We start from the raw sequence: 20,489 nt of genomic DNA, 5'->3' as shown, positions 1-20,489 counted from the left end.
TTCTCTATAATTATGGATATTCTGGCCATCTGTAGTAATACAGAATTTCTGAATTATTTCAGTTTTGTCTCTGACATTCTTCTGCAATTGTGATTTTCTGTCTAATCCTGATCTGTATGAAGACAAATGTCATATTATCAGCGTCCAAATAGGTCAATTTTGTCAGCCATTCCCTGTTTGTCATGCTATGCACACAGCTCAAAGGAAGTGCTCAGGGCCAGGCTAGCCAAATGTCCATATCGCTTGTCTGCAGGTGTATCTTCATGGCTAGTTTTGACTGCTAACAGCTCCTGTTCCCAAGAACTCTTTAATGAACCTTTGTCATCAGCCTGCTTTGTGGATGCAATAAAGCAACTTCTAATTCCCTCCTGAAGATGCCTCAATGACTTTGTGGCAATGGCTTGGATGTAGCCTGCTGCAAGGACAGGTGGGAAGTACAGGCAGACTGAGATGAAAGCTGAATTTACTCTGTGAAGTGCGGATATGGGTGTCACATGCTGGACTATACACTGTAGGCAGCTTGGGCTATAGAATAGCCCCAAAGTCAGCCAAGCAAAGCGAAACCACCTGCCCTCCCTGTATAGACCCTTCAATATATCAGTGGAGGGTATATTTTTGTCATTTTTCCTTTACTTCAGATTACTCATTGTCAGTCTGAAAAAATGAATGGTAATAATAAACTCTTCCTTTTTTGTGTTCAAAGAGAAAAAAGGACAAGTTTGAAATTTTCTGTATAGATAATATTAGTGATTTTCAGAAAATCTTTAGCTCATTGCTCCATCAATCTACATCAAAAGTTGCTGTGATTTACAGTCAGGAAGAACATTAAAGAATAGGGTTTGGCACAAGTCACTTAAACAAGCTCAGGCTTTGAAAAATGAGGTTTTGTAAATCCTAAACATTTTGACTCTATTTTGTGTGAAACTAATAAAAATACCTCCTTTTTTTGTAATAAAGAATATAAAATAGTTTTCACAATTTATGTTATGAAAACAGCCATGCTTGAAAAGTGTAGTTAGTCATGACAGAAATAAGACTTTTAAAAGCTCTTTCAATACACATACTATTTTTTAGCTTTCCAAACTACTTATTTATTATCAGTTTTACTGAGCCAGAAATAAAAAGAACAAAATATTATGACTGCATTTGGACAGAAAGTCTCCTTATGCTGCTTACTAAAATGTTGAACTTGGATTCTACATCCAGTTTGCTACATATGCTAAAAAATAAAATTAAATGGGAAAAAGCAGTATTTTTTCTCCTTTGCCATCTCCCTCCAAGTTTAAAGTATTTTAATTTAAAGCTGACTCAGAACTTACATGCATTACAGCAATAACAATACAAAATAATAATTTTCATAGCTATGAAAAAAAGATCAAATGGGAAATGCTTTATGTATCTCTGTTCAAAGTGAGACTGGCAAGTGCAAATCAAATTAGATGAATGCTTTTAAGAGCCCTAGTAAAAAAATGAGCCACCACCAGAGAAGAATCCCTACAAAATTCATAAATAGAGAGGGGGGATGGTTTTAAAATAAGGAATTAACTGAAAATCTGTTTCTTGAACAGTGGAAAGCAAAACACAAAACCAAACAAAAAAATCTTCAGTCACTGTTGGAACTGCAAGGAAACAAAATTTCATAAAGCTGAAGTGCTTCAATGCCATCTAAGAAGATGTGATATAATATAGCCTGAGATAAGATCCTTGAAAAGGGAATGAAACATTCTCTAAACAAAGTAGTAGATTAGTCTGAGTATATACAAGTATTTCCATATGAAAAACTGATGCCTTACAAGTAATATTAATACTTTGCAAACTACAGAAGGTAGTTGGCCTGACAATCTCTCAGGTTGTTTTTAAAAGATGATCTTTAAAAGATATATGCATCAGACCCCAGAAGTCCTTTTCATACCACAGACAAAATTACGAGGGTATGTGTGGTTTTAATAGATATGTCTGGTTTGTGTGGCTAACAAAGAGATATTCTCACAGCTGTCTGCCACTAATGTGAGGTCAGAAGGGTTAAACTTCTTGGGTAATTACTAATACTGGCAAGGAATTCATTCACATGGGGAGAACTCAGAGTCGTGATGCCAAAGGTTATATAGTCCCAAGCAAACCAGAGTAAGGTTCTGGCAAATGATGGGCTAGTGGCTATGGAGGGAAGCCCCACAGAAGGCATTGGGAACACTCCTGGGAAGAGTCAGTAACATGCACTAAATGTGTTCATAAAGTGTACCTCCCACAGATTTGTTTACCTTACTCTGCATTTACCATTTTTTTCACCTGTTGTGAACAGGCAGCTATATGAGATTAGAGAAATGGGTTGTGTAGCTGAAGAGATGCTGAGTAGCTTTTACATTTCTGTAGTTCTTTCCAGAAGCTTAACTCTTGGAAAATCCTTTCAGAAACATCCAGGGAAACACAAATATGTGTCCAAGTGGAAAAAACGTTGCTTCTGTTTTAGACTGAAGAGTCTCAAGCAGAACATGGAACAAAGAGTCACCCTGGGATTTAGGAGGTCTGGCACTTTCTCTTACCAGATCTAGAAGTCCAAAACACAATGCCTGGGGCAATATTTTCTAAAGGATATTTTGTTTTTTTTTAAAGAAATTGAAACAGGTCTGATCATTTCAGTTAATCAGAAACATCTCATCATTTTTCATAAAAACAAGAACTCTACTCTCTTGTTATGCCATTGAATCCTGTAAATTTTCCTGTACTTCCCATTGGATAGGGTGTTCTTAACTTCACATGTCAAGTGTTATTAAGAATGTGGTATGCCTCCTAAACCTTTCCCCACTTTCAAAAGGTGGCTATGTTCATTTGATTAGATATTCTGTATGCAAGGTGTGTACACCACTTTGGCATGCTCACTGAGAAAAGATGCTATGTTAATGAGATATTGAATATAGTTCTAAGTAATACAAGCAGGCTAGAGAAGAAAAAAAAAAGAAAAAAACAACTTCATGTAAGTAATGATTAATGACAGCACATGATGATGCAATAACTAATTTCCTGACTGGTAAAAACAAATCAATGTGTAATTTTAGATAATATTCTTCAAGAGTGGGAGATATTTGAGGCTTGATCTTAGTCATGTAGTGCAGAAAATTTTCTGCTGACTTTACATACACTTTCTTTGAAAGGGTCACAGCACTGGCCCTAACTAGAAAGAAGATATTGGAGAATTTTATATCAAAAAGAATCCCACCCCCAGTACTCAGTAACTACTTTTACCTAGGTAATTAATATACTTTCTGTAAATGACAAATAAATATGTTTGATTCAAGAACTCCCCTGGAACTTCTGTGGCATTTAAAAAACACTGATGCTTTCCTTGTTTAGAGAATAACCAATTACTACGAGAGCCTCACGTGTCCTTGAGTGCATCTGCCTATTTGCGGAGGCAGGATAAATGTGTCTTCCCTCTTCTAGTATTAACTCTTCCCACTTCTGATGGTTCATGTTTAAATTCCTCCTCAAATACCTAGGAATTTGTCCCATTGCACAGGCTAATCTTACCTCCTCAGTCACATAATTGATTTGTGGGGCGAGAGGCTGGGTGGTACAATCTACTTGGGATGGGTCAGGGTAAGGCTGGGATTAGAAATGCCTCCAGGATTGTGGTTTAATGCCTTACTACACTCCGAAGTCTCTCAGCCTTGTCTAGAGGACCAATTGGAAAAGACAAAATTTTTGTTGTCCTTTTTTTATGTGTTTTTTTGTTTGTTTGTTTGTTTTTATTTGAGTTTTTTTTAAGATTACTTCTAGGCTATTTTTTTTTTAATTTAGGGTGATTAGTAACATGCCTTAAAGCAAACACAAACACTTGATTTGAGGCTCTGAGAGAATTAAACCCACTTTATTTCTCTTCCAGACTAAGTTACTAGTGAATAAGTCATTTTTTCAGCTGAGAGAGTGGAATTTGGCCTCACTTTCCCCAGAAGGTTTGCTTTGCTGTAGAGCTGTTTGTGCCTCAGCCCTGTTGAAGTGAATCATAAAACCAGCTTCTTAATTAGCTGTATGATAAATCTGCAAGAGAACTCTAGGATCTGTTACTAGAAAAATCTCTGAGCAAACAACCTGGATTAACTAAAGTTGAAAATACAGTCTGTTGATTAAAAACTAATACAAAATGACTGGCTGATTAACTGGCAAAGCAGATGTCTCAGGTGAGTAATGGAATAAACCATCTACCAGCTGACAAACGAGATGACTATACTTTGTGGATATATTGACACATATACAGAGTACTAATCCATGTCTGCTGATTTAATTGACTAATGATAAAGTGTAACTCCAAATGTAAATAGTGCACAGTTAAATCTAATCGGAGATCCCAGCACTCAGGAAGCCAGTGCTTCAGCTCCTCTAAAATTTTGTGCCAGGCAGAATACAACTCCTGCAATGAATGTGCAGATTAGGGAAGGCTTGAAAGGCAATCAGCTCACTGGTGGTAACAAGTTAAAAATCATCACCCCTACTAACTTTCAGCACAGGTTGCCACTGGCAAACAGAAGGGAGAGATGTGGCCAAAAGTAAAAAGGAACAGGATCCGTAACTAGGCTGCAGCAGAGTACCTTTTCCATAGCTTAGTATTTACCTCGATAATGCGGCCATGTTTATTCTACTTCAAAATAAATGTTTTATAGTTATGTGACAGATCATTACCAGTAACAATTGGAAATTTCATATACAACTTCAGAATATCATCTCTGTTTCAATGGGAAGTCATTCTTTCCATTTGGTTATTAATGTCTGGCTGTTTGTCATTACATAAACAGGTGGAGTTGATGAATATGCAATGAGAGAGACTGAAGCTGCCCATTTCTCCTCAATATGGCCTCCTGCTGCCCCATCCACCTGCTTTGAATTTACTTCCAGAATGCAGCATTTTTCACCATTTGCTCAAGTGCTTTCTAAGGAGAGACTCCATCCTGACCACAATTTGTTTTCCAGAGAATGCAGAATATGGATCCCCAAGCACACTATGCCATTCTGTATTACTGTAATTGTTATTAATATAAAGTATTCCCCAACTGCACAGAGTAGCATAAAGTCAAACCACACTAATAAATACTATCAATTAAAGTGTCACAAAAAGAATGTATTTTTTTCAATACAGAAAAATCTAAACTGAAACATCTTTGTCTAAGGACTATAGCATGTAACCCTTTTGCTGTCAAATTCTTTACTAGTTGAGTAGGTCCCTGCTTCATGGATGTGTAAAATGGGACTATGCCTCTGATTTAATGTTGAATCAACCTGAATGAAGGTTGTACAATGTAGCCCAAAAATAGCATGACAGAAGAGGAGTTAAATTAGATAGAGGCATAATGCATAGCTAAAATAGCCCAATTTAAATTTATATCATCAGATCAAATAGTATTTGGATTTCCACAATTACTGACTTCTTAAATTAGAACATTTAACTTGCAGTCTTGCAAATAATTGTGACTTAGCATGGCAAATGCTGCATGGCAGCAGAGGTGGAATTACATATCAGTATGTTTCAAAGCAGGTGATTGTTACCTGACATGGAGCTACAGTACCTGTCCTAACAGTTCAGTCTGACATAAAGTCTGGCATGCCAGAAGATTTTGAGTTTATAGAATCATACAGTAATTTAGGTTCAAAGGGACCTTCAGAGGTTATCTTGTGTAACTCACTGTGCAAAGCAGGTCTACATAGATCAGGCCATTCAAAGACACCTCTAACTGAGCCTTGAACACCTCCAGAGGCAGGCATTCTTGAACATCCCCAGGGATGGATGTTAGAAAAAAAAAAAAAAAGTCAACATTTTAATTGAAATCCAGACTATAAAGACTGGGTTAGACTGAGGAAGCAGAAATTAATACAGGAGGAATAAAAAGAGATCAAATCAAAGATTTCTACATGAAAGAGTATCTCACTGGGTTACTTTGATTAGTTTCTATATCATATTGTAAGTGACTTCCCACCTGGAATCTGTCCATAGCCTCATTCTTCATCTTTGTGTATCAGTTCCTCACACCACTGTCCACTGTTGGTATTACAAGTGACTTCATCCTAGCAGAGATGAAAACCCTTAGAGGACATCTGAACATATCAAAAGCACCAGCACAACTAATGCAGGTATAGCCATGCTGTCACTATGTCTGTAACCAGTTTCCAAATGTCCATGACAATCTTGAGGGATATGCACCAGATGAAGAGTAGAGTCAGGACGCTGAATTTTAGAACAAACTTTAAGTTGCTTAAGTAACTAGTGGATGGGATCCCCTGGAAAACTGCCCTCAGGGACAAAGTTGCTGAACAGAGCTAGCAGCTATTTAAGGACTTTTTTCTTGGAGTGCAAGAGCTCTTGATTCTCATGTGTAAGAAATCAGGCAAAGAATGAAGGAGACCAGCATGGCTTAGTAAGGACCTCCTGGTCAAACTAAAGTGTAAGAGGAAAATGCACAAGCAGTGGAACCAGGGACATGTACCCTGGGAAGAATTTAGGGACACTGCCCAGATGTGTAGGGATCAGAAAGCTAAGGCATAGTTGGAGCTGAATTTGGTAAGGTGTCCTGCTTTCAGCTGGGATAGAGTTAATTGTCTTCCTAGTAGCTGGTACCGTGCTATGTCTTTGAGTTCGGTATGAGAAGAATGTTGATAACACACTGATGTTTTCAGTTGTTGCTAAGTAGTGTTTAGTCTAAAGTCAAGGATTTTTGAGCTTCTCATACCCAGCCACTGAGAAAGCTGGAGGGGCACAAGAAGTTGGCACAGGACACAGCCAGGGCAGCTGACCCAAACTGGCCAAAGGGGTATTCCATACCATGTGACATCATGCCCAGTATATAAACAGAGGGGAATGGAGGTGGGGGAATCGCCGCTCAGGCACTAGCTGGGTGTCAATCGGCAGGTGGTGAGCAATTGCACTGTGCATAATTTGTATATTCCAATCCTTTTATTATTACTGTTGTCATTTTATTAGTGTTTTCATTATCATTATTAGCTTCTTCTTTTCTGTTCTATTAAACGATTCTTATCTCAGCCCATGAGTTTTACTTCTTTTCCAGATTTTCTCCCCCATCCCACTGGGTGGGGGGGGAGTGAGTGAGCAGCTGCGTGGTGCTTAGCTGCTGGCTGGGGTTACACCACGACATAAGGGATGCGAAGAACCAGTGACAATCAACATAGAGAAGGCTGAGGTACTCAACAAACCTTTTGCCCCAGTTACCACTGGCAATCACTCTTCCCACATCTCTCAAGCCCCTGAAGCCTCAAGGCAGGGACTGGGGGAATGAAGTCACTCCCACTATAGGAGAAGATATGGTTTGAGACCATCTGAGGAAAATGAACATACATAAGTTTATAGGACCTGATAAGATGCATCCCAGGGTCCAGAGAGAATTGGCTCAAGTAGTTGCCAAGACACTCTTAATCATATTTTAAAAGTCATGACAGTCAGGCAAAGTCCTCAGTGACTGGAAAAATGGAAACATCACACCCATTTTTGAAAAGGGTAAAAAAGGAGGACCCTGGGAACTATAGACCAGTCAACCTCACCTGCATGTCCAGAAGATCATAGAGCATATCCTCCTGGAAGACATGATGAAAGTTCTGGAAGACAAGGAGGTGATCACAGACAACCAATACGGCTTCACCAAGGGCAAATCATGCCTGACTAACCTAGTGGTCTTATACAATGAGGTGACTGCATCAGTGGACAAGGAAAGAGCTACAGATGTCATCTACCTGGACTTGTGTAAGACCCTTGATATGGTCCCCCACAACATTGTTACCTCTAAATTGGAGAGATATGGGTTTGATGGATGGACTGTTAGATGGATAAGCAATTGGCTGGATGGCCCTGTCCAAAGAGTTACAGTCAATGGCTTAGTGTCCAAGTGGAAACCAGTAATGAGTGGTGTCCCTGAAGGGACTAGTAATATTTAGTATCTTCATTAATGACACAGTGGGATTGACTGCACCCTCAGCAAGTCTGCAGATGACACCAAGCTGAGTGGTGCTGTTGATTCTCTAGAGGGAAGGGATGCCATCCAGAAGGACCTTGACAACACTGAGGAGTGGGCCCATGCAAATCTCGTGAAGTTCAACAAGGCCAAGTGCAAGGTCCTGCACCTGGGTCAGGGCAATCCCCAATATCAATACAGACGTCAAGACGAATTCTTGTGATGCAGCCCGGTGGAGAAGGATTTGGGGATGGTGGTGGATGCAAAACTTGGCATGAACCAGCAATGTACACTTGCAGCCCAGAAAGCCAAGCATATCCTGGGCTGCATCACAAGAAGCGCGGCCAGCAGATTGAGGTGGGTGATTCTGCTGCTCTGCTCTACTCTCATAAGACCACCACCTGGAGTACTGCATCCTGTTCTGGGGTCCCCAATACAAGACACGGACCTGTTGGAATGGGTCCAGAGGAGGGCCACAAAAATGATCAGAGGCATGCAACTCATATCCTATGAGGAGAGGGTAAGAGAGCTGGGATTGTTCAGCCCACAGAAGGGAAGGCTCTGGGGAGACCTTATTGTGGCCTATGAAGGAGGCTTGTAAGAAAGATGGGGGTCAGACTTTTTAATGGGGCCTTTAGTGACAGGACAAGGGGCATTGGTTTTAAACTGAAAGCTAGTAGGTTTGGATTAGATGTAAGGAAGAAATTTTTTATGATGAAGGTGGTGAGGCACTGGAACAGGTTGCCCAGAGAAGTTGTAGATGCCCCATCCCTGGCAGTGTTCAGGGCCAGCTTGGATGGGGCTTTGAGCAACCTGCTCTAGTGGAAGGTGTCCCTGCCCATGGCAGGGTGGTTGGACTAGATGATCTTTAAAGGTCTATTCCAACCCAAACCGTTCTATGATTCCATGACCAACAATGAAGAATTTTGAGGATATTGCAGTCTTTAATCCAATACTCCATAAATGGTGCTCACTTCAGCTGATATCACATTATCACTGCAATACTTTATTGCAATAACATCAGTTGATCTTGGGGTGCTTCCTACATACTGTAAGAGGATAGAAATGCTACATTTATACAAGTAATATGTTGTAAAAAAAATCAGAACTTCTAAAGCTGTTTAGGTTTATGTCATTGGAAATTGTTCCTAGGTGTGTGATCATACTTTATATTGAATTAAAATGATACTGATTTTGGGAACAGGACGTAGGACCATAGACATCCACAACCAAATGCCATAACATTTAGATTACATTTACACTCCTCTTAACTTTTCCTGACTCGGTGGCTTTTGTATTCCTGGTTGCCCAGTGTTCTAGCTTTACCAGCAGACATGGACCACATTTTTAGCTAAAGAATTAATCTATGTGATGGTTAGGGAACTCTCATTATGAGTACTGACTCCAGGAAGTTATGAATGTTTTAGAACCAATTTCTTACTTACAATATTAAACAAAGCTTGGGATGCTAGCCAGTGCCTGCTGAAATCAAAGTGCTTTGGTAGTTACTGGATAAATATCTTTTGAAAATTTCTTCTTTGTATTTTGTAGCTTGATGCTTAGGTCCTGACTAGAGCTAGATCTCTTTCCATGAAATAAAGAGAGAAAATCTGAGGGAAAGAATGCACTTTTGCAAATTGTAGCCAAGAAATCAAATCTGAGGATCAATAGTCTACAAATACACCTCTATTTTTTTGTTTGTTTGTTTAGTGTTCCAAAAAATGTTATTACACTGATGTGCTGCACATTTAGGTCAGAAATTTTCCTTGTTTAAATGTTTGAATTTGGTGCAGAATGAGATAGTTGTCCTTGTTGGAGAGAAGGATGGGGAGGTCAGGACTGGCAGTGATATATGGAAATGAGAACTAGAGGAAAGAGTGAAAAGCTTGAGGGAAGGGGTCTGTGCTGAGAGACAAAAGTCTAAATTTATAAAATGGAACAATAAATCTGTTAGAGTTGAAAGTGAGGAAATAAACCTTGGAGGCTACAAAGAAGTCTCCTACAGTGTAGTGTCATCCTTACTGAAATAATTGTGAACCATGGGAAATGAGGTTTGAACCACTCTATGAGATAATTTTTTGGGACTCTGTGGAAACCTGGGAGAATGCAACTCCATTAAATCAAACCTGTAATAGTGTTCTGAGTTCATTCAAGAAATAGAAGTGAAATATTTCAAAGTTTTATTATTTTTCTTGAGTACTCCATTTCTTAAAGGAATTGGTTGCTTGATTATCTGTCTCAATTCAGGATGAAAATGAATTTGAAAAAAAAGTAAAATATTTTCCACATGTTCTGTAGTTTTAAATCTAGATCTTTAGTTATAATCCTCATTATAGACATGGAAAAGGTAGGAAAGCTGATGCCAAGCAAAAGAGGCTAATTTCTAGAGGATGGTGGGTCCACCTTCAGTGAACATGTGCTGGTAAAGGGAAGGTAGCAGGTTACTTTGAATTCAGAATTAGTTGCATGGGTTCAGCAGCATGGAAACAAACCTCACTGCACTAATGGAAAATAGTAATGGAAGGTAGCTGGCTTTTGGGTGATTTGTGGAAACTCTATGTCTAGGGACTGGATGAGGAATTTCATGTCCACACAAGTGCTGGGAATGTTTAGATTTGTACTCAAACTTTGGCACTGCTACCAGTCTCTATTTAGAGCTGTATGTAGTTCTGCCACCTGCAGCTGTGACACTCTAACTTGCGTTGTAATCTTCAGAGCTAAAACTACACAAGGGAGAAAAAAGTAGCAGATGGAGTCGCGTCATTTACACTGAATACTACAGGAAAGGCAGCCAGATTACAGCAGATCGGGGGAAAAATCCATTTTTGTCACTAAGCAGCAGAAGAAAAAATAAATCACAGATAGAAAGGGATTAATTTCTAAGGGACCAGCTATTAAATGTAGCATGGAAATTGGACTCTATCAGAAGTTTGCAGAATTTAACTTGACAAACTATATGTAACAGTGAATTATTACTTTAAACTCATAACCCAAGGCTGCAATGCAGGGATAGAAAAGGTAGAAATTAATTAATCAGCAATCTAAGCTGAGAGCAATATTCACTTTTAGATGCCTGGTGAACAGAAGTAAGGACACCAAAAGGACTTACATAAATTATAGGTCACTGGAGATAACAGCACTCAAATCTGTGAAGGTCTCAATGTTAAATGCAGAAGTGGTGTAACAAGATAAATAACAAGTGTTTAATGATAGCAGAAAAACAACAATAACCTACAATCAGATGGATAATAAATTACGGACAGATGGTAGTTGGAATCTGTAAATATTTCACTGTCCCATCTGCCTTCATCCATTGGTATAATTTTAAATTGGATTCCAAAAAAGATGCTTTTATTCCCCCCTCTTTTTTTTTTTCAGAATTCATTATTAGCATCATGTTGTGTGAATCTGTTTCATGGTTTGTTATGATACATCACCAACAGGCCTTCGTATTGTGAATTTACAGCACTGGAAAAAAGCCAGGGTAATTTTGGCTTTGTACATTTTTGTCTTAAAAAGTTTCATAAAGTGAAACTTCCTCTGTAAAGAGCATTTTTATTGCAGAAAACATATTGGGAGTTTCACCTCAGTCAAGCATTGGTATGACTTTGAAAGTAAAGTAGATTTTCCTGTACAAATAAATATATTGTACAAACATAGTAGGTGCCTTGACAAACAAATAGCATTCAAGGACAAAGTGTATATTCACATTCATTTAGTGATGTTGTTAAAATTACCAATAGATATTTAACTCCATGGGTCATGAATGGAGAATAGGAATTTTTCTGACTTATGGTTAAAGCACAATTTCTCTCTCAAAAGACCAACACAAAACTTGGTCTTTTTAAACATCCTCTTTTTTATGTTTTCATATACATTGTTGTTCTCAGCTTGAGGATGCTGAAAAAGTCTCTCTTAACCTGTATCTTATTTAAAAATAAAAGGACACGCCCCCAGACATTTTCTGAGAATTGGTACAAGGGGATAAAACAGTAGGAGAGGACACTTGCTTTGTAATACCACTCTCCCTAGCAGACAGGAGGGGAAGGAAAGAAAGTGAGAACTTCAACTCATTTGAAGCAGGCTGTCCATCAAAGACACCTGCAGTTCCTCAGACACAAACATTCATCACCACCATCCTACTAGAGGAGAAAAAGAGGTTTTATAAGCAGCTTAATGAGCTTAATTCCCAAATCTGACAGAGCTTAGCCCCAGGTAGCTGAGCTCTGAAATGGTGGTCTTAAATTTAACAACGTTACGAAATTCTGTCTTTTTGTAAAGTGTGGGTGGGTATTGGGAAAGGGAATTGTGAGGGCATCTGTTTCGTTCCTGTAGTATTCAAGGATAGTAGATAAAGTTAAGGGTCAGTTTTCTTTGATTTATACACTCATGCCAAAGTAATATGCTAATATCTTATTTAAATCAAGGCATATGAATTTGCATACTGTAGTGTTCTATATCCCATTGAGATCTGCACTGCCTCAATGTTCTGTGTTCTCCTTGTGCTTCAGTTTCAAGGGCTTTTTAACCTCTGGAAGAATTTATTATGTGCCTTCTAGATGGAAAGGCAAAAAAAAAAAGCCAGTTTATTATAACACATCTAAAAGAATTATTAACCTTTCACATGTGAGAAACAAGACAAAATCTATGGTATTCATACACTAAAGAGATTTGGGTAGGTGAACCAAACTTTTGAATTGAGACTTTTAACTCTATGTTAATAGACTTCTAATAAATTTGCACAAAGTCATTAAACAGTACAAAATAATCAGGAAGCAGGAGACATCTGTGGGACATTTTTTTTCCCCACTAATTTACTTTTTTGGGGGAGAAAATAATGTGGCTTGGACTTTAAACAATGAATAGTAGGTAGGAATGAATGGTAGTGAACAATATTCTGAAGTGGTTCCATTTGTAAGATTCTTGCAGAAGCATCTCTACTTGGTGAAAGTAGCATTGTACCTGTATTGTACCTGTGCCCCAGAGCATTTGGGACAGTGACACTTTTTGCATGTCAGGTCTGAGGAGCAGTCACCCCGCAGAATAAGGAAACAGGTAATTAAGGAAAGTCACTGAGAAAGTCTAAAAAAACCCCAAACCAAACAAAACCCCCATGTATTCAGTTAGGGGTAGTTTGAAAGAAGTCCAGTTATCTTTCCATATATTTCTACCCACAATTCACAAGATGCAACTCTAGAAAATGAAACCTTCAGGAAAAAAGTAGCCTACTTGCAAAAAAAGAGTTGCCAGAAACATAAAAGGAACTAGATTCCAGAAGGTAAGATGACTTGGGGAGAATTACAAACCATTGAAAACTGAAATGGAGAACTAAGGATGTTGAAACTGTGATAAATTGAAAAGACTTATGAAACCCAGTGGAGACATGGCAGGGAGACTTGTTTTGGAGGGCTTTTAATGAACCTGATAATGAAAGAGGTGAGTTAATTTTGAAGGCAATAGTTGAATTCTTATGTGCTGTTCTGAGTAATGAAAGGCAGAAAGGTAATTTGGGGTTGGTCCAGAAATGGATTGGAAGAGACCATTAGAGTAAGTTTGGTGCAAGATGGTGAATCAGCATTTTTCCTGATGATGTGTTGTGTGATCTGCAGCTCCCAAGTTTCAAAATCTGTTTAGCTGAATTGTGTAATCTGGTTGAGTATTTAGTTATTTTGTGATTATTTTTAAGATGTAAGTATGAATATGTAGAATCATTTTTCACAGGTTCCAAATACTGGTGGCTTCCTCTGAGAATATAATACATGCCTCTCCCCCTTCAAAATATGCATGCAAGAGATTATTTCTAATACATCAGTTAACAGTTTTGCATTTTTTATACATAATTAGATATAACAGTGAGTAGAGGTGGCAAATGTCCACCGTAGTTTCTACTCTGTCCTCCTGCCAGCACTTTATTCTATCAAAACTACAATGCTTTTCTAAGATCCAGCCTATCTTTTCTTAAAGCATCACCCATCCTCATAGGAATAAATCTGGTCATATCCTGAATCCAAAATACTGAAGCAGATCACAGAGCTTTGCCAGATTTTTGACACATGCTACGGAGCCTCTCCGACAAGATTGTGCAGCTTCAGTTACTTTCATTTGCATGTTTCAAATGTAAGTGCTGACTTAAGGCTCTGGATGTTTTGGTTCATGTCTCTGCACTTTAATTTCATTTACCTATCTATTTCCTTGCCATAGAGTCATCTGACTTGTGTGCATGCTAGTTCATCATATTCACTTAATAACACTAATTTGGTTTATATCACCATAAGCTATGCTATTTCAGTACAATGCCCCATTTCACACCCTTCTTTCTCTGCAATACAAGTCTGCTTTCTGTCTCATTGTCTTTTAGTATATGAAAGATTAGTTAGGATTTAACAGAAGATGTCAGTCTTTCTCCTTACCACCTTGTTTAATGTCCAGCTATTAAATCTTAATAATGCTGATCTTACTTATATGAAGAATATTTCCTTGAAATATTTTCCCATTTTTACCATAGTTCTAATTTTTGATGATGACAAACCTCCATTCAGTACTTCATTACCGACACTTCCCTTTTGTCACTGGCTCTTCTGCCATGGGAAGACCTATGATCATTCTTTTCAACTGAGAGAAATATTTTAAATGATATTTTGAAATATCTTTTTCTGGTTTTAGTTGTAAGCTAGACTCCTTCTGTGCACAGATGAGCTTCACATAAGTCTTGTTTAAAGTTCATATTTTATGTCAGGAAGGCAAAATTAAATCTTCTTTGACTTTCATTTCCACAATTTTTTATTTTTATTTTTTTTTTTTAAATACAGCTTAGTAAATAGCAGGGTTTGGTTTGGGGGGGGAGATTGTGATTTTTTAAAATATATTTATACTCAATGATTTAGATGGACTTTTATTCTTCTGATTTAAGGCTGCCAGACAGTAATAATGATTGCATACCAGATATTCTGCTATTTTTGTAGTTCTACTTTTCAGATAAATTGGCGAACCAGCTGGTTGAATTCTGTGGAATGTTTTGTTGTAAATACAACTCAGTTTTTCTCATTTTACCTGCTGCAACATTGCAACAAGATTTATTTGCTTTTGAGACTGTGGGAACAAGTAGAGACAGAATGGCATTTTAGTAGCATTTATACACTTTCCACTCCCATCATTCCAGAAGCTGAACATGTATGAGAAATCAGTTCATTGACTAATACCATGTATTCATATTTTTAGTCTGTTTTATGTTTAAAAAAGGAGTCTGATACATAATACTTTTGTTCAGTCTTAGAAATGAATTCTTTTTTTTATATTAGTCTTCTGGGCTTTAATTTATGTTCAAAATAGTAACCAGTCCTCATTCTTTATATAAAAATAGATAAATTAAATTTCCTCTTTAACACATTACATTAAACAATGTTAAGTTATTTCCTACTGATATTTTATCGAGTAGTTTCCTCATTCTTTACAGACTTCGGAGGATAACAAGGGCCCTAGATTTTTAGGAGCCAAATATGGGCTGCGGTGCATTGCTCCATGCATGATGCTTCTGAACTATACCACGGCATCTCTTCCTTGTTTCTAAAAAAAGGTTTTCAAATACAATCAAAATGTGAATAAGTGTAAAGTTTACCATATAATGTGATCCTTATGAAGTAAAAATCAAATTTCCCTTCCAATTTATAAAAGAAGTAGTCAAGATAATGAACTTGTGCAAGTCAAGATAATTTTTGTGCAATGTAGAGCTGAGCTTCCAGATTCCTGGTCACAGAATGTGATGGACAGCAAATAAATAAATGGGTTTACTAAGAGCTGAAATGCAGATGTAATCTTCAGGTAGGGTTATAAATGGAAGAGAGGGCCTACTGGAGGAGACAGTACTTTATCTTGACCTGTTCTTACACTTTTTCTCTCTTTGGTGTCAGTGGTCACTGTCAGATGAGAAACTGGGCTAAATGGTTAACTGGGCAGATGTGGGGGGCTGTTCTTCTCTCCTTTAATTTTTACCTTGGCAACGCAGCCAAGGTAAAAGCCAAAGCAATGAGTAGCTGCTGATACCATGAGACCTGGAATGGGCACTGACACGGTGGTAACTGGACATTTGACTGTCTCTCAGGGTCTTCCCTCAGCAGTCAGGGAAACCCCTCACCCTACCCCCAGCCCCATCCTCTGGATAGCAAGGGCAGGTTTGATTCATGTGATATGGTCATAACAACAAATCTGGTTTATTGTCCTGCTCTATCTGTGGCGATCAAGCACAGGTACCCTCGGACAACACCAGTCTTGTGGTTACATGCTCTGTTGTCCCTTTTTTCCATCTCTTGACCCCCCTTTTCACTGTTGTTCTACTTCTCTTTCTCTGCCCTTTTCTCCTCCCAAATAAACATCCAGCCCTAAATACTTTTTCCTTATTTGTCCCAGCTGTGCTACAAGAGTACCCAAATTCAGTATTTCTGACAATATTACCTAGGTAATGTCACCCTTATATGGTATTGCTGGTACAGTTACCTAGCCACAGTTGGTATTGCAACACTGCACTCTCTGAAAGTTCCCCCATCCTTCCCTCCAAGTACCTGTGCAGTTTGACTGTCTCTCCTTTTGACCTGTGAAATCCAGCCAGCCCTTGTGGCACTAACTGTAACTTGTGTCAGCATGTTGCTAGGTTATTTGTTATGTCCAGCAGTTTTGCATCCAGTAGTTCTTCAAGCCCAAGCCAGTTAGCTCAGCCTAAGGCCAGGGACAAGTGCGTGCCCTAGTCATTTGCCTGCAGTGCCAACAGAGCCATTTGCATTTTTTCCCTAAATCAGTTTATCAAAATGCTGCTTAAGAGATTAAGTAGGTGATATTATTCTATATATAATTATTAATTTAATTGATCCCACCACCTTTCCAATTTAATAATTATTAAAGTGGTAAGAACAGCATTTTATTCTGTGAATGCTGTCTTAGTGAAGGCCAGATTGCAAATTTCTCTTTCATACTGGAAGGGCCACGGTTAATTCCAGTCAGTGGAATTATATACTTACTACTGGAAGCAGCTCAAGATTGAGCATCCACGCACATCTTCTTTCTGCATTAGTTTACCAATGTTGACTTATTGGATGTCAGTGGAGAAAATGTTAACAGCAAACAAATGTGAAAATCACAGAAATTAATATTCACGTAAGCTTTATTTTATATTTACATATGTGAATATTCATTCTGTGGCCATTTCCCCTTAGTTTCTACCCTCAAACCGAGCAAGAAGAACTGATATATAAAAATAGGATAGGAGATAAATCATGAAAATATTCTACTATATACTTCATTCTAGCTCTTTGGCAGAAGATCTTAAACATGCTAAAAGTTTACATAGGTTCAAAGGGAAGCAGTAAAAGAAGAAGGTCACTACCTACCTGGAAAAAACTTCTGGCTCAAGAGCAGCAAAGGACTGAAGACTAGAAGAACATCTGAGGGAGAATATAAGTATCACATAGGCTTGCCCTGTTCCCTTTCCCCAAGGATCTCCTACTGCCTGCAGTTAGAAGCTGGGTACTGGCCTAGGCTGATCTTTTGTGTAAGACAGTGTACTACTTGTAATAGTCTTATGGCTTAGGAACATCAGCTTCTGAATATCAGCTGCTTCTTGTTGTTATTTAAATAGTCTTTGAAATTCCCATTTAGGATGGTGTCTAGAGAAAGGATGTTCAGCCACATAAACTGCCAGGTTGTTTTTTTCCCCCTCTACATTAATAACTGTGATCATTCAAATATGGGAAAAGAAATGCAGCATGCAACTTACATGGGCACTCACCACAAACAAGAGAGCTTGATTTGTGGAAAAGTTACATTCCATGCAAAAAAACCCCTAAGGTTTTTGAAGACACTGAGAGCAAATTTGAAAAACAAACAAGCAGAGAAAATTGTGATCTGATTTCTGTTGGGGGTGGGGGGAGGAAAAATGACCGAATAGCTTGTTTGGAAAATACTCACTCATCAACCAGGAATCAAAATTAAATGACACAGACAAAATGAAAAATGCAACAATCTGAACTCTATTGTTGAAAGCCTTACAATACCTTTCAATCCTCTAAATATCTGTAAAATGTATTATCAGTGTAACTTCTCTTTGTCAGGTTTCTATTCATTTTTACTCATGCTATATTTAAAACCTCAAAGCAACTGCAGCTTACCTTACTTCTCATTAAGAGTATAACTTATATCACAATTTAATTCTACCATATTACCATTTCTTTTCAAAACAATCTTATTAACAGTCTCAATATGCTTTTGTTCACAGGATATACTCTTATTTTGAGCAGCCCGTCTGCCAATGCATTTCAATGGGTCAACTTCAGAAGAACATTGGCATCAAAATAAGCAAGCTGAGATCTGTCCATGTTTGTATCTATGCAGATGGCATCTGCAAGACGGATTTTTTTTTGTGAGCAAATGGATAGTTAGCCCTGTTTAAACCTTGCTCTCATGGCAGTGTTTCAAGACTAGCAAATTTAGCCATGTTCCTCAGAGAACAAGCTACCAAGTGAGGGCTGAATTCCATGAAGAAAGTGTGCTGAATTGGCCTGTCGTTGCTTCTTCAAGAAACATCCAGCACTTGAAATGTCTTATCCATCTTGGATGTTTTTAGATGCTCCATTTTAATTAAGTTGTGGGCTAGACACTGGTATTACACACTGTAAAACTGTCTTATGTTCTGCGTAGTTCAGATCAGATGCTTTTAATACTCTCTGAATGCCTTAAAACCTAGTACAGATCTTCCATCCTTCTCAACAGTTCACATCCTGTTTAGTACATACAACAAACCAAGACAGAGTAACTAAGCCTTGTGGAGGTAATGATTAGCACTCCCTCTGACAGCAGCTAATAATGAATGTCTAGCAAGACACAGATCTGTTGGAGCAGGTCCAGAGGAGGGCCACAAAAATGATCAGAGGCATGTAACTCATATCCTATGAAGAGAGGCTGAGAGAGTTGGTGTTGTTCAGCCTGGAGAAGAGAAGGCTCTGGGAAGACCTTATTGCTGCCTTTCAGTACTTAAAGGGGGCTTATAAGAAAGATGGGAACAGACTTTTTAGAAGGGTCTGTTGTGATAGGACAAGGGGTAATGGTAACTAAAAGGGGGTAGCTTCAGACTAGATGTAAGGAAGAAATTTTTTATGATGAAGGTGGTGAAACACTGGAACAGGTTGTCCAGAGAGATGGTAGATGCCCCATCCCTGGGAACATTCAAGGTCACGTTGGATGGGGTTCTGAGCAACCTGATCTAGTTGAAGATGTCTCTGCTTATTGCAGGGGGCTTGGACTAGGTGACCTTTAAAGGTCCCTTCCAACCCAAACCTTTCTATGTTTCTATGAATAAAGGAAGACAAGCATTTATGGATATTTTCTCAAACTGCAACATTTTGTGGTTCAAATTTACACATACTGAAGATAATGTCTTTGGGTTTAATAATCCTGAATTATCTTTCTTCTATCAATTTATCTAACTCCTTTCTGAAGCCATGTAATCTTTTGGTAAGCAAGCATCACACGGAAAATAATTCCATTATTTAGTTATTATCATGTGAAGGAGTGTCTCTTCTTGCTTATTTTGAAGCTGCCACTTAGTTTAATTTGTTTGCTTTCTCAAGTCGGAACTTCATACTTTGTTCACCTGTTGAGTGCTATTCATGATTGTGTAGAGTTCCCACACCTGTTTTTCGTGCTTAAGAGTCCTAGTCTATCTAGCTTTTCCTTCAGTGGAGGCTATCTCTGGAATTAATTTTACCAGGTCAGGGGAATGCTAATACCCAGATGGTAGCTTCTGGAAGTGTAATTTTCAGGCACTTCCAGTTCTTGTGAATCATGTTCTTTCTTCCCTCTCCCTATGCAATGACATTTCTATGTTCTTGTCCTGGCCTACTGCTTCTGCCTCATAGGCAGTCTCTCACACTCTATAAAATTCTGAATTTTTAAGTCCAAGTAAGATGATTTATTTTGGCTAACAGTCTATCATCAATAGGATTATATAGATTATGACTCCCAGTGGCAGTCTCAGGACTAATAAAAGTCTTACATTTGTGTATCAAACAGAGGTTTTAAGGATCCTTAAACAGTTACATCTTTTGCTTCCGTTTATAGAAAGCAGTCATTGGAAGGAGCAAGTCCAAAGGAAAATTGTGATGCTCAGAGTACACAATTCTGCATCCTTTCAGATGTATTTTCGCTGTGCAGAAATAAAACCAGTCTATTCTTCTATTTTTTAACACAGATCACTTCAAAACAAATCCCATTGATTAATCTGTCATGGCTTGACTTACAAAGTTGCCTCTATACTAGCTTGCCTGGAAACTGGCCCTCTGCTTCATCCTGAAAGAATGCTCACCTCTCACTGTCTCAGACTTCTTTTAAAACTATGTGGGTCTGTCAAACAGGAGGGAAAAAAGAAGACTAGTCCCTGCTGGAGAGTCCTTCTGTCAGGTGGTGATGCTAAATTAACTTTCTATATAAAAATAGTGCTTTACTTCCCCAGTAAAGAGTAGTTCCTCTGAGTTTTCAGACAAAATATCAAATTTATTTTCC

This window comes from Buteo buteo, chromosome 4, assembly GCF_964188355.1.
Source record: "Buteo buteo chromosome 4, bButBut1.hap1.1, whole genome shotgun sequence".
Lineage (NCBI taxonomy): Eukaryota > Metazoa > Chordata > Aves > Accipitriformes > Accipitridae > Buteo > Buteo buteo.
This window is presented reverse-complemented; position numbering follows the sequence as displayed.